The sequence below is a fragment of the Bombina bombina genome, chromosome 6, assembly GCF_027579735.1.
Source record: "Bombina bombina isolate aBomBom1 chromosome 6, aBomBom1.pri, whole genome shotgun sequence".
Taxonomy (NCBI): Eukaryota; Metazoa; Chordata; class Amphibia; order Anura; family Bombinatoridae; genus Bombina; species Bombina bombina.
Genome location: NC_069504.1, coordinates 619133334 through 619144074, shown reverse-complemented (window position 1 = coordinate 619144074; position 10741 = coordinate 619133334).

The following is a 10741-nucleotide window of genomic DNA, read 5'->3' as shown; positions in this document are numbered from 1 at the left end:
TATTTAGCATGAGTGTTTTTTGGTGGTTGCAGATGTGTAACAGATTTTGGGGGTCAAAGTTAGAAAAAGTGTGTTTTTTTCCATTTTTTCCTCATATTTTATATTTTTTTATAGTAAATTATAAGATATGATGAAAATAATGGTATCTTTAGAAAGTCCATTTAATGGCGAGAAAAACGATATATAATATGTGTGGGTACAGTAAATGAGTAAGAGGAAAATTACAGCTAAACACAAACACTGCAGAAATGTAAAAATAGCCTTGGTCCCAAATGGTCAGAAAATGGAAAAGTGCTGTGGTCATTAAGGGGTTAATGTAATATGTCTCCAAAAAATAATCCAGTAAATGACAGTTAGATTGAACTGTAAGGTTATGAATTTGTGTCTGTTATGAGTCCTGAAATTTAGATTAGATAAAGAACTCAAGACAAGTTTTTATTGAACATTCTCTAAAAGCTGGTTACACATATGCCACAGTTTGGATTTTTGTTTTAAAGGTTAGCACACACTATTATGATTGTGCTAATATAAATAATTATGGAAAGACATTTTTTTTTTGCACATACAATTAACAAGAAGCCTTGTGTATTGCTATGAGGATTCACATATGCGTTTTGTCTGTGCACTTGCAGAAACCTTTGAGTGCCTTTCAGATGTATTTTACAGTCTGAGTAATTTAAAGCTGTATTTAATTGTGTAAGCTAAACATTTGCTATAACTTATATAGTATGGATCATTTCTAATGAGTCTTGAAAACATTACAAAGGTATCTAGCAACAGTGGGACTTAAGTTGTCTTATAAAACCCCACCCCTCATTAGCATTGTTATAACAAACCTATCAGAAACTTTGATCTGTCACAGAATTGAGTATTAAATGGAAGAGAATTCCCTTTTACTAAACAAGCTAATCCTGATATTATTATCAACCTTACCACAGATTACGGTAACCAATTTGCTGTTTAAACTACAATGGGAATATAACTGTTTACCGTCACTTTAAAGAGACTTAAAACCTAAACATTTTCTTTCATGATTCAGACGGAACATACAATTTAACAACTTTCCAATTTACTTCTATTATCAAATGTTCTTCGTTTTCTAGTTATCCTTTGTTAAAACGCAGGAAGGTAAGTTCAAGTGAGTGCACGTGTCTGCAGCACTATATGACAGCAGTTTTGCAATGTTATACATTAGCAAGAGCACTAGATGGCAGCACTATTTCCTGTCCTGTAGTATACCAGACGTGTGCGCTTCCTATCTAGATATCTATTCAACAAAGAATAACATAGGAACAATGCAAATTTGATGATGGAAGTCAATCAGAAACTTTTTTAAAAATTGTATTCTCTATCTTAACCATAAAAGAAAATATTTTAGGTTCCTGCTCCTTGTTTAATGAGTATATGTAAAAGTTCTAGACTAAGAGAGCACCATCACACTTACAAACTGAGGAAGACCATGAGCTGCTTGGAGAGCCATGAACAGTATCCTGCTATTTAAGAGTATACAATCATGGTATTATAATTTCCATACAGAAAGAAACAGAACCAAAATAGCTTATCAAGAACAGCACATAAATAAATGTAATATTTGTACCTCATGTTGTTAAACAGTACATTGCTGTTTAATATCCTTTTAACACCCTTCTAAGTGGTAAACGTTTTATTATTTAAGTAGAGGATTCCAGTGTTTGGCTTTGTATGTCAGAAATGCATATATGTTCCACATGAAAATCTTTCTCATATCATTACATATTTTATTTTTGTGAATCTTTTCCAGAAATGTCTGTCTTTTATTAATATTATGATTAAAGCTAAACAGACGGGCTGTAATAACCTTATAATGCTGTAATGTAGGATAACGAGCAGATAAACTGTTTGGCCTTAAAGAGGCATTTACTGTAGATTTTTTCTTCATTGTGTTATTTAACCCCTTAAAGCAATGGGGCTATCCACTCAAACACCTACTTTGTTAAAAATCAAAGAATAAAACTATTGTATTTAAAGATATTTACCATGATGTTTTGTTTGTTTTTTGTTTGTTTTTTAATTTATGATGATAAACCAAATTGTGGTTTCTGAAATTGAATTTAAAAGATTACATATCATGTCTCCCTTAATGTATTATAGCAAGCACAAAAGTGTTTAAATTTTACATGAGCTGATATAAAAACAGATGAGCAGTTTATTAATTTAAACCAATAGACTTTGTATCCAGTCATCCTGCTTTCTGTATTCTGTCATGAGCGGGTAGGTATGGACTTTTTAGGCAATAATTATTTATCTTTGTGTAAAGGCTATTGTGTTCAGTGTTTTTCTATCTAAATAGGATGTTTATATAGTATTTGTTAAATTTTCCTGTATTGTAAAACTGCTGTACTTTTCATTCCTGTATATTAAAATGTGAGTTTTTCAGAATTTTGATTTCATGCATGTCACTTGTTTTATCTAGGAAATATATTTTTATAATTTGCCTATAAGAGTAAATTTAACATGTAAGCCTTCCATACACGGGCTCAACTATTACTGCTCCAATACAGGTTCCCTACACTCCCTACTAACTGGAACAACTGAGGGCTTGAGATATTCCCTCTGCATACCCTTAGGGGGACTGGCAAAAGTGAAAATATAAACTTGACATACACGAAAGGCTCTGCAGTGTGTGAGACCTAAAAAGACTTCCATTAACACCATGAGCCCACACAGCACAGGTCCCAGCGAGTTAATTCTATCCTCATAATATTTTTACTTTTTAATTTATGGCTCTCTGGGATCTTTAAACAACGACCACTGTCTCTGTGGATTTTTGTGCGCACTGATCCCAAGGGTCAAGGACATTTAGTGTTAGCTGCTGTGTCAGCTTTAATGTCTTTGAGGCCCTAGCCCAAAGTGGAGTGTCGTTTTATTGTGTCACCTAAGCCTAATCTCATCACCAACCAATACTGTGTGTAAAATTTCCAACATATTTGACATACACTCCGTTTTTGTGGTGTTGTTGCATTTTCAATCTGTGTATTTATTGTACCCTAGCTTGAGGTGCCCTAGAGAGGAAGACAAAGATACATGTCCTTAACCCTTTTATTACTTAATCTACAAGCTTGCTTCTGCAGGTCACCTACCATACACTCTCTCTATCCCGAGTCTTTACTGAAAGCTTTAATTGTGTTTTAACTTTGTAGGGGACCCCCTCGAGACTCTCCCTTTCTGGCCCTGCTTGTCTGGGCTGGTCGCTTCCCCTTACCTTTTCCCCTTCCTTCTGGTCGTATCCCTATTTCGCTGAGTTTACAGGGGGTCTATTAAAGCTTGCTGAGGGGTACTCTTAATGCGCTTGGAGGTGTTTGGTGGCCTGAGGCCTCGGCAGTGTTACCTATTCGGTGCAATATCAATCCACTCGCCAAGACCAATTTTACCAATTACAGAGTAGTTTATATACTTGACTGTTGTCTGCATTCCTCTTTAGTATATGTGAGTATGCCCTACTAGCATTATTTTGAGGTCTTGCCTGTGGAATCTCATTGACCCTTTCCTCCCCCTGTTCAGGTACTCCCGGACAGATATTAAGTCTCGAAGTGTGTATGTTCGCCTAATGAGTGCCGACATGGGGAGGTAGGGGTCAGGAGAGGCCACCAAGCCCTGCTCCGAATATAAATGTATGTGGATCTGTGAACTTATCCTTTTTTCTTTCATGTAATTAGCAAGAGTCCATGAGCTAGTGACGTATGGGATATACATTCCTACCAGGAGGGGCAAAGTTTCCCAAACCTCAAAATGCCTATAAATACACCCCTCACCACACCCACAATTCTGTTTTACAAACTTTGCCTCCCATGGAGGTGGTGAAGTAAGTTTGTGCTAGATTCTACGTTGATATGAACTTTGCAGCAGGCTGAAGCCCGGTTTTCCTCTCAGAGTGCAGTGAATGTCAGAGGGATGTGAAGAGAGTATTGCCTATTTGAATACAATGGTCTTCCTCTAGGGGATCTATTTCATAGGTTCTCTGTTATCGGTCGTAGAGATTTCTTCTCCTACCTCCCTTTTCAGATCGACGATATTCTCTTATATACCATTACCTCTACTGATTCTCGTTTCAGTACTGGTTTGGCTATCTACTATATGTAGATGAGTGTCTTAGGGTAAGTAAGTCTTATTTCTATTTATGACACTCAAAGCTATGGTTGGGCACTTTATATGTAAAGTTCTAAATATATGTGTTTAAACTTATATTTGCCATGATTCAGGATAATCAGTATTCCTTCATTCAGACTGTCAGTTTCATTATTTTGGGATAATGCATATGAATAAATATTTTTTCTTACCTTAAAAATTTTTTCAATTGTCTTTTTTTCCCTGCGGGCTGTTAGGCTCGCGGGGGCAGAAAATGCTTCAATTTATTGTGTCATTCTTGGCGCAAACTTTTTTGCCGCAAAATTTTGTAATTTCCGGCGCCATAGTTGACACCTGAAGTTTGTTTGTGGTTGCGTAATTTCTTTCATGTAATTAGCAAGAGTCCATGAGCTAGTGACGTATGGGATATACATTCCTACCAGGAGGGGCAAAGTTTCCCAAACCTCAAAATGCCCCTCACCACACCCACAAATCAGTTTTACAAACTTTGCCTCCCATGGAGGTGGTGAAGTAAGTTTGTGCTAGATTCTACGTTGATATGCGCTTCGCAGCAGGCTGGAGCCCGGTTTTCCTCTCAGTGTGCAGTGAATGTCAGAGGGATGTGAAGAGAGTATTGCCTATTTGAATTCAATGGTCTCCTTCTATGGGATCTATTTCATAGGTTCTCTGTTATCGGTCGTAGAGATTCATCTCTTACCTCCCTTTTCAGATCGACGATATACTCTTATATACCATTACCTCTACTGATTCTCGTTTCAGTACTGGTTTGGCTTTCTACTACATGTAGATGAGTGTCCTGGGGTAAGTAAGCCTTATTTTTTGTGACACTCTAAGCTATGGTTGGGCACTTTTATATAAAGTTCTAAATATATGTGTTTAAACATTTATTTGCCTTGATTCAGGATGATCAATATTCCTTATTTCAGTCAGTTTCATTATTTGGGATAATGCATATGAATAAATAATTTTTTCTTACCTTAAAATTGACTTTTTTCCCTGTGGGCTGTTAGGCTCGCGGTGGCTGAAAATGCATCATTTTATTGCGTCATTCTTTGTCATTTCCAGCGTCATACTTGTCGCCGGAAGTTGTTCGTGTTTGCGTCATTTTTTTGACGTTTTGCGCCAAAAATGTCGGCGTCACCGGATGTGGCGTCATTCTTGGCGCCAAAAGCATTTGGGCGTCAATAATGTGGGCGGCTTTTTTGGCGCCAAAAAATGTGGGCGTCATTTTTGTCTCCACCTTTTTTCTCACATTATTTAAGTCTCATTTTTCATTTGCTTCTGGTTGCTAGAGGCTTGTTCATTGGCATAAGGGATAAACCTCCTATTACGTCCTACGTTCTACTAATAAAATAAAAACACAACACAACTGCTTGGGGAAAAGACCGGTCACGGTCGCGTTTATTAAATAAACCAAATTTAATTCTGCCTAAATTAGCCAATACTTAGGCAGCAAATTTCAACCTCTGAATGAACTTGTAACAAGTTCATTCCAGTTGGTGGCGGCATCTTCTTCTAACTAGCTAACCCCTACTGATTGCCGGTCAAGGCCCCTCCGATGTCTGCAGCGTGGCACAGGGTTGCGCACGCTCATTGGTACAGCGAGAGAGATTCGTTACGAAGAGCTCTTCGGCCTGCAGCTCTTTAAAGGGAGAGGAACCCCTAAGCCGGCACTTAGTGGGCGACACCTCCCCCTGTGTTCGGGCCGTCACTCTTCTCTCTCTGTACCCGCTCCCAGGGCCTTGACCGACCGCCAGCTAGGGCACCATTCTACCAACCCGGTAAGGCGTCCCCTCCCAACGAGTCATCCAACACGTGTGAGAGAGGTGGTTGACTATCTTAAAACCTCGGGCTTATGGGGCTGGTTCAACTAAACCTACCCCCGCCGAGGGCAGACTTACCCATAACCTAACTGCCGCCACATACCTTCATCCAGGGTCGGGCGGGCGGGGAAATTTCTCGTTGAAGTCTGGAGGCAGGAAGAGGCCGGATCCACTGGAGCAGGACCCTATAAAGGCAAGAGGTACACCCGCCCACCCACTTGCAACATTGTAGCATACACACACTCTAGAAACCTCCAGACTTCAAGTCAGCTATCCCTTAATTTTGCTACAGGCCCACTAGAGGGCCCTCCACTTCCATAAGGGATAAACCTCCTATTACGTCCTACGTTCTACTAATAAAATAAAAACACAACACAACTGCTTGGGGAAAAGACCGGTCACGGTCGCGTTTATTAAATAAACCAAATTTAATTCTGCCTAAATTAGCCAATACTTAGGCAGCAAATTTCAACCTCTGAATGAACTTGTAACAAGTTCATTCCAGTTGGTGGCGGCATCTTCTTCTAACTAGCTAACCCCTACTGATTGCCGGTCAAGGCCCCTCCGATGTCTGCAGCGTGGCACAGGGTTGCGCACGCTCATTGGTACAGCTCATTCGTTACGAAGAGCTCTTCGGCCTGCAGCTCTTTAAAGGGAGAGGAACCCCTAAGCCGGCACTTAGTGGGCGACACCTCCCCCTGTGTTCGGGCCGTCACTCTGCTCTCTCTGTACCCGCTCCCAGGGCCTTGACCGACCGCCACAAGAGAACATCAACTCTCGCCGCCACCCTTAACCAACATAGCCCTTAAATAACATCAACCATATAAAACCTGAACAATTATACAAAATTTTTTTTTTTTTTTTTTAAATATAACCACGGTCAGATACCAACCATAGCCTGAACTTCAACTAAATTAACTATTGAAATTGCCAACTTCCAATTTAAATAACCAATGAGATGGCTTTCTTAATGTCAGCCAGAAAAATGTCCAACCCAGCGTCCGCCAGGTGAACCCCATCAGGTCGGTAAAGGGCCTTCTTGTCGGCCGTGATAGTGTCATGTCTGATGACAAAATCTCCAACGGCCGTGACCGCTCTTCCCACTTCCCTGTTTACTTTCTTGCGGACGTTATACGCTGCCCTCTGCGTGACGATGTAACGCCACCGCAGCCGTGCAACCACGTTAGACCATCCAATCCGCACGTCCTTGAGCCACGTGCACACCCACTTTATGTCCGCAATCATAATCTGTATCAAATCCAACACTGGGATGGATCCCAGGTCATTACCCCCCAAATGCACAACAATCACTTGAGGCTTTCCCCACCTCCTATGCGCATCCTGTAACAATGAGGGAAGTTCTCTCCAATTTAAACCCCTGCGGCCGAGCCAGCGGATGTTAGCCCTGGAAGTCGCCACTCCTAGCTGCTGCCCGCCCGGGGATTGATGTGCCCTGATAGCCGCCCAGTGGATAAAGGAATGCCCAATAATCCACACGCGCACTGGGGTCCTTACTTTACCTAAAACAACATGGATGGGGACAATGAAATGCTGCCATATGACCACAGTAGGCATCCCCTGCCTCCCCCCCCTCCCGGCCGAGGAGGTGACAGAGAGGACCGCCCAACCCCGCCCCCGAGCACTAGTCTTTCAGAGGGCGGATGTAGCCCCTATAGCGCTCTGACTTCCACCGCCCCAGTTTCTTAATGACCGCCTTAGATGACCCACTAGCCGCTGCGCAAGTCGCCGCCCCGATCCGAAACGAATGCGGGGCGATCTTAGAGGGATCTAATCCCGCTGCCGCTGCCACCTTGGCTAGCACTCTACGGAACTGGAATGCCGAAAGTGAGCTACCGTCCTCGTGGACGAGAAACTGATGCGCTCCCTCCGGGCGAATGCGGCAATACTCCGCCACGCTCCGCACCGGACAGCAGTCCTGGAATTCGTTTCTGGCTAAAGGTAACCACGCCCCCTTTCCCTCTTGATCCGTCTTGGATCGTGGGATGAGCAGAAGGACACCGTCTACGGAGGACCTCACATGCTCCATTTTAATACCGCCCCCTTCAGCCTTTGTAGAAGCGGAAACGACTTCCCCTATTCTGAGTGCCCCTGCGAACGCCAGCGCGAAAGCCGCCCGAAACAAACATGCCTCGTAGGGGGAGCGGCATACGACCCCCAGCTTGCCTACCATCAACCGCAATCTATCAGACGTGATTGGTTCCCTCTGATCCTTGAGAGGTGGGGCCAGCCGACCCCACCCCTTCAAGATCTGCCTTACTAAGAAAGCACTAGTGTAATCTGCCAGGCCCAGGGCTTTGTTGAAAAACGACAAAGCCGCTAACCTGCTGAGAGTTGACAACCTCGACACACCCTCTAGCTTCAGACACGCCAACCATTCTAAAACGTGTACCTGAGACGCCTGATGGACTGAGAAACCCTTCTGTTCACTGAAGCGCTCCCACGCCTTCCAGTGCGACATGTACGTCGCCCACGTCTTAGGAGCAAGCGACGCCCTGATTAGGGGGAGAACGGTCTCCCAACCTCTGCCAGCTGCCAAAGAAAAGGAGGGCATGTTAGACCCTCCGCCGCTGCCCTCGGGGCCACCCTCCTGAACTGATCCCATTGAAATCTAGATAATGCATCAGCTATAACATTGCTAACCCCTGGCACGTGCCGAGCAGTGAAGCGAACATTGAGCTGCAAGCACCGCAAGACCAGGTGTCGCAGGTAGGTTACCACTACCGGCGAAGCTGCAGACAATCTGTTAATGGCGTACACCACGCTCATGTTGTCTGACCAGAATATTACTGACCGATTGGCCAGTCTCTCCCCCCACAGCTCGACTGCAACGACTATGGGGAAAAGTTCCAGCAGTGCTAAATTACGCGTGAGACCTGAGACAAACCAATTCCCTGGCCAAGCTTCCGCGCTCCAATCCCCGTCCAGATATGCGCCATAGCCAAACCCCCCAGCTGCATCCGTAAACAGGTGCAGGGATTGGTTAGAGATGGGCCCAGCCCTCCAAAGGCATACCCCGTTAAAATGGACCAGGAACTTCTCCCAAATTCTTAGGTCGTCCCTCATCTGGTCCGTCACCCGGCGTCTATGCCTGAACCCCCGCGGCCCTTTCAATTGGGCCTCCAGCCTGCGATTGAAGACCCTCCCCATGGGAATGGCCCTGCCTGCGAAGTTAAGGAGGCCCAATAGCGATTGCAGCTCCTTGATGGAGATGTACTCCGCGCGGCACGCCGACTGAACCGCCTCCAGGAGGCGGTCGACTTTATCCTTCGGGAGCCTGCATAGGGATTCTACTGTGTCTATCTCTATGCCCAGGAATGTCAGGCAGGTGCATGGGCCCTGGGTTTTTTCTCCCGCAAGAGGCACCAAAATCGGTCGTAACCTCCTGCATTACCCTCATCAACCTGGCGCACTCGTCGCTACCGGCCCCCCCTACCAGCAAGAAATCATCTAGGTAGTGGGCCACAGCCCCGCCCCCGGATGCCTCTTGTACCACCCAGTGTAAGAAGGAGCTGAAGCACTCAAACAGGGCGCACGACAATGAGCAGCCCATGGGCAGGCACCTGTCAATGAAGAATTCGCCTTCGAACTTCATACCCATCAACCTGAAGGAAGAAGGATGAAGCGGGAGCAAGCGGAAAGCCGACTCGATGTCCAGCTTAGCCATTAGCGCCCCCCGACCCCGTGACCGCACCACCTCCAGTGCATCATCGAAAGATTGGTAGTGCACCGAGCTGAGGTCTGGGTCAATTGCGTCGTTCACTGACGCCCCTTTGGGAAACGAAAGGTGATGGATAAGCCTAAACTTACCCTGCTCTCTCTTGGGCACCACCCCCAAGGGAGAAACCACCAGATCCGGCAGCGGCCGCTCTCTGAACGGCCCAACTACCCTCCCCAGTCTCAACTCCTTCGCCAGCTTTTCCCTCACCACGTGGGGGAATTCGGAAGCCGACTTCAAATTGCGGTGTATGCATGACCCTGTTACCGGGGTATTAACTGGAATCCTAAAACCCTCTCTTAACCCTGACGATAGAAGCACCGCCGCTTCCCCGTCAGGGTATAGCGCCAACCAAGGCGCCATCCTCTCAATTTGAAGTGGAGTTGGGGCCCTTGACCCCAGCCCCCCCTCTACTACTCTGGAAGGGTGCGCTAGCGTCCCTCCTTTTCGCGCACTCAGACCCTGGGTGTGGTCCGCTGCAAAATTTGCAGATGTGACGAAAGGAGCAATTCGCTCCCCTGTCACACTGCTTGTCCTGGAATTTCCAGCACTCCCTCCCGCGTCTCTTCTGGCGGGGTAAGGACCGCTGGGCTCCAGGCCTAGCCACCGCCGGTGGCGAGGTGGACCTCTCGCGCCCCAATTTGGACCACAGGTGCATATCCTGCGTCCCAAAATGCAATATAGGATTGCCGACCATTTTCTTGCGGAATGCTACATCGTAATCCCGCCATGCGCCTTCTTTAAATCTCTTGTAAATATCGCCAATAGTGTCTTGATATTTAAAGAGGTTATGCCCCTGAGTCGGCCACCTATCCACGTAGCACGACGCCAATATCCTATAACCTGCTTGCCACTCCTCGTACGTCTCCTGACGCCGCACCTTTTTGGGGCCGGAGCCATCGGCCGCCCTCTCCTTGGCCCTGCAAGCTTCTGGAGAGAGCTCGTAGATATTCACATATCTACCTTCCTGTATCTTTTTGATAACTTTCGCTTTCAGGTGCCCATATAGCGAGTGGACAAGACACGGGTAAGAGTCCCCGTGCACCGCCACTTTCCG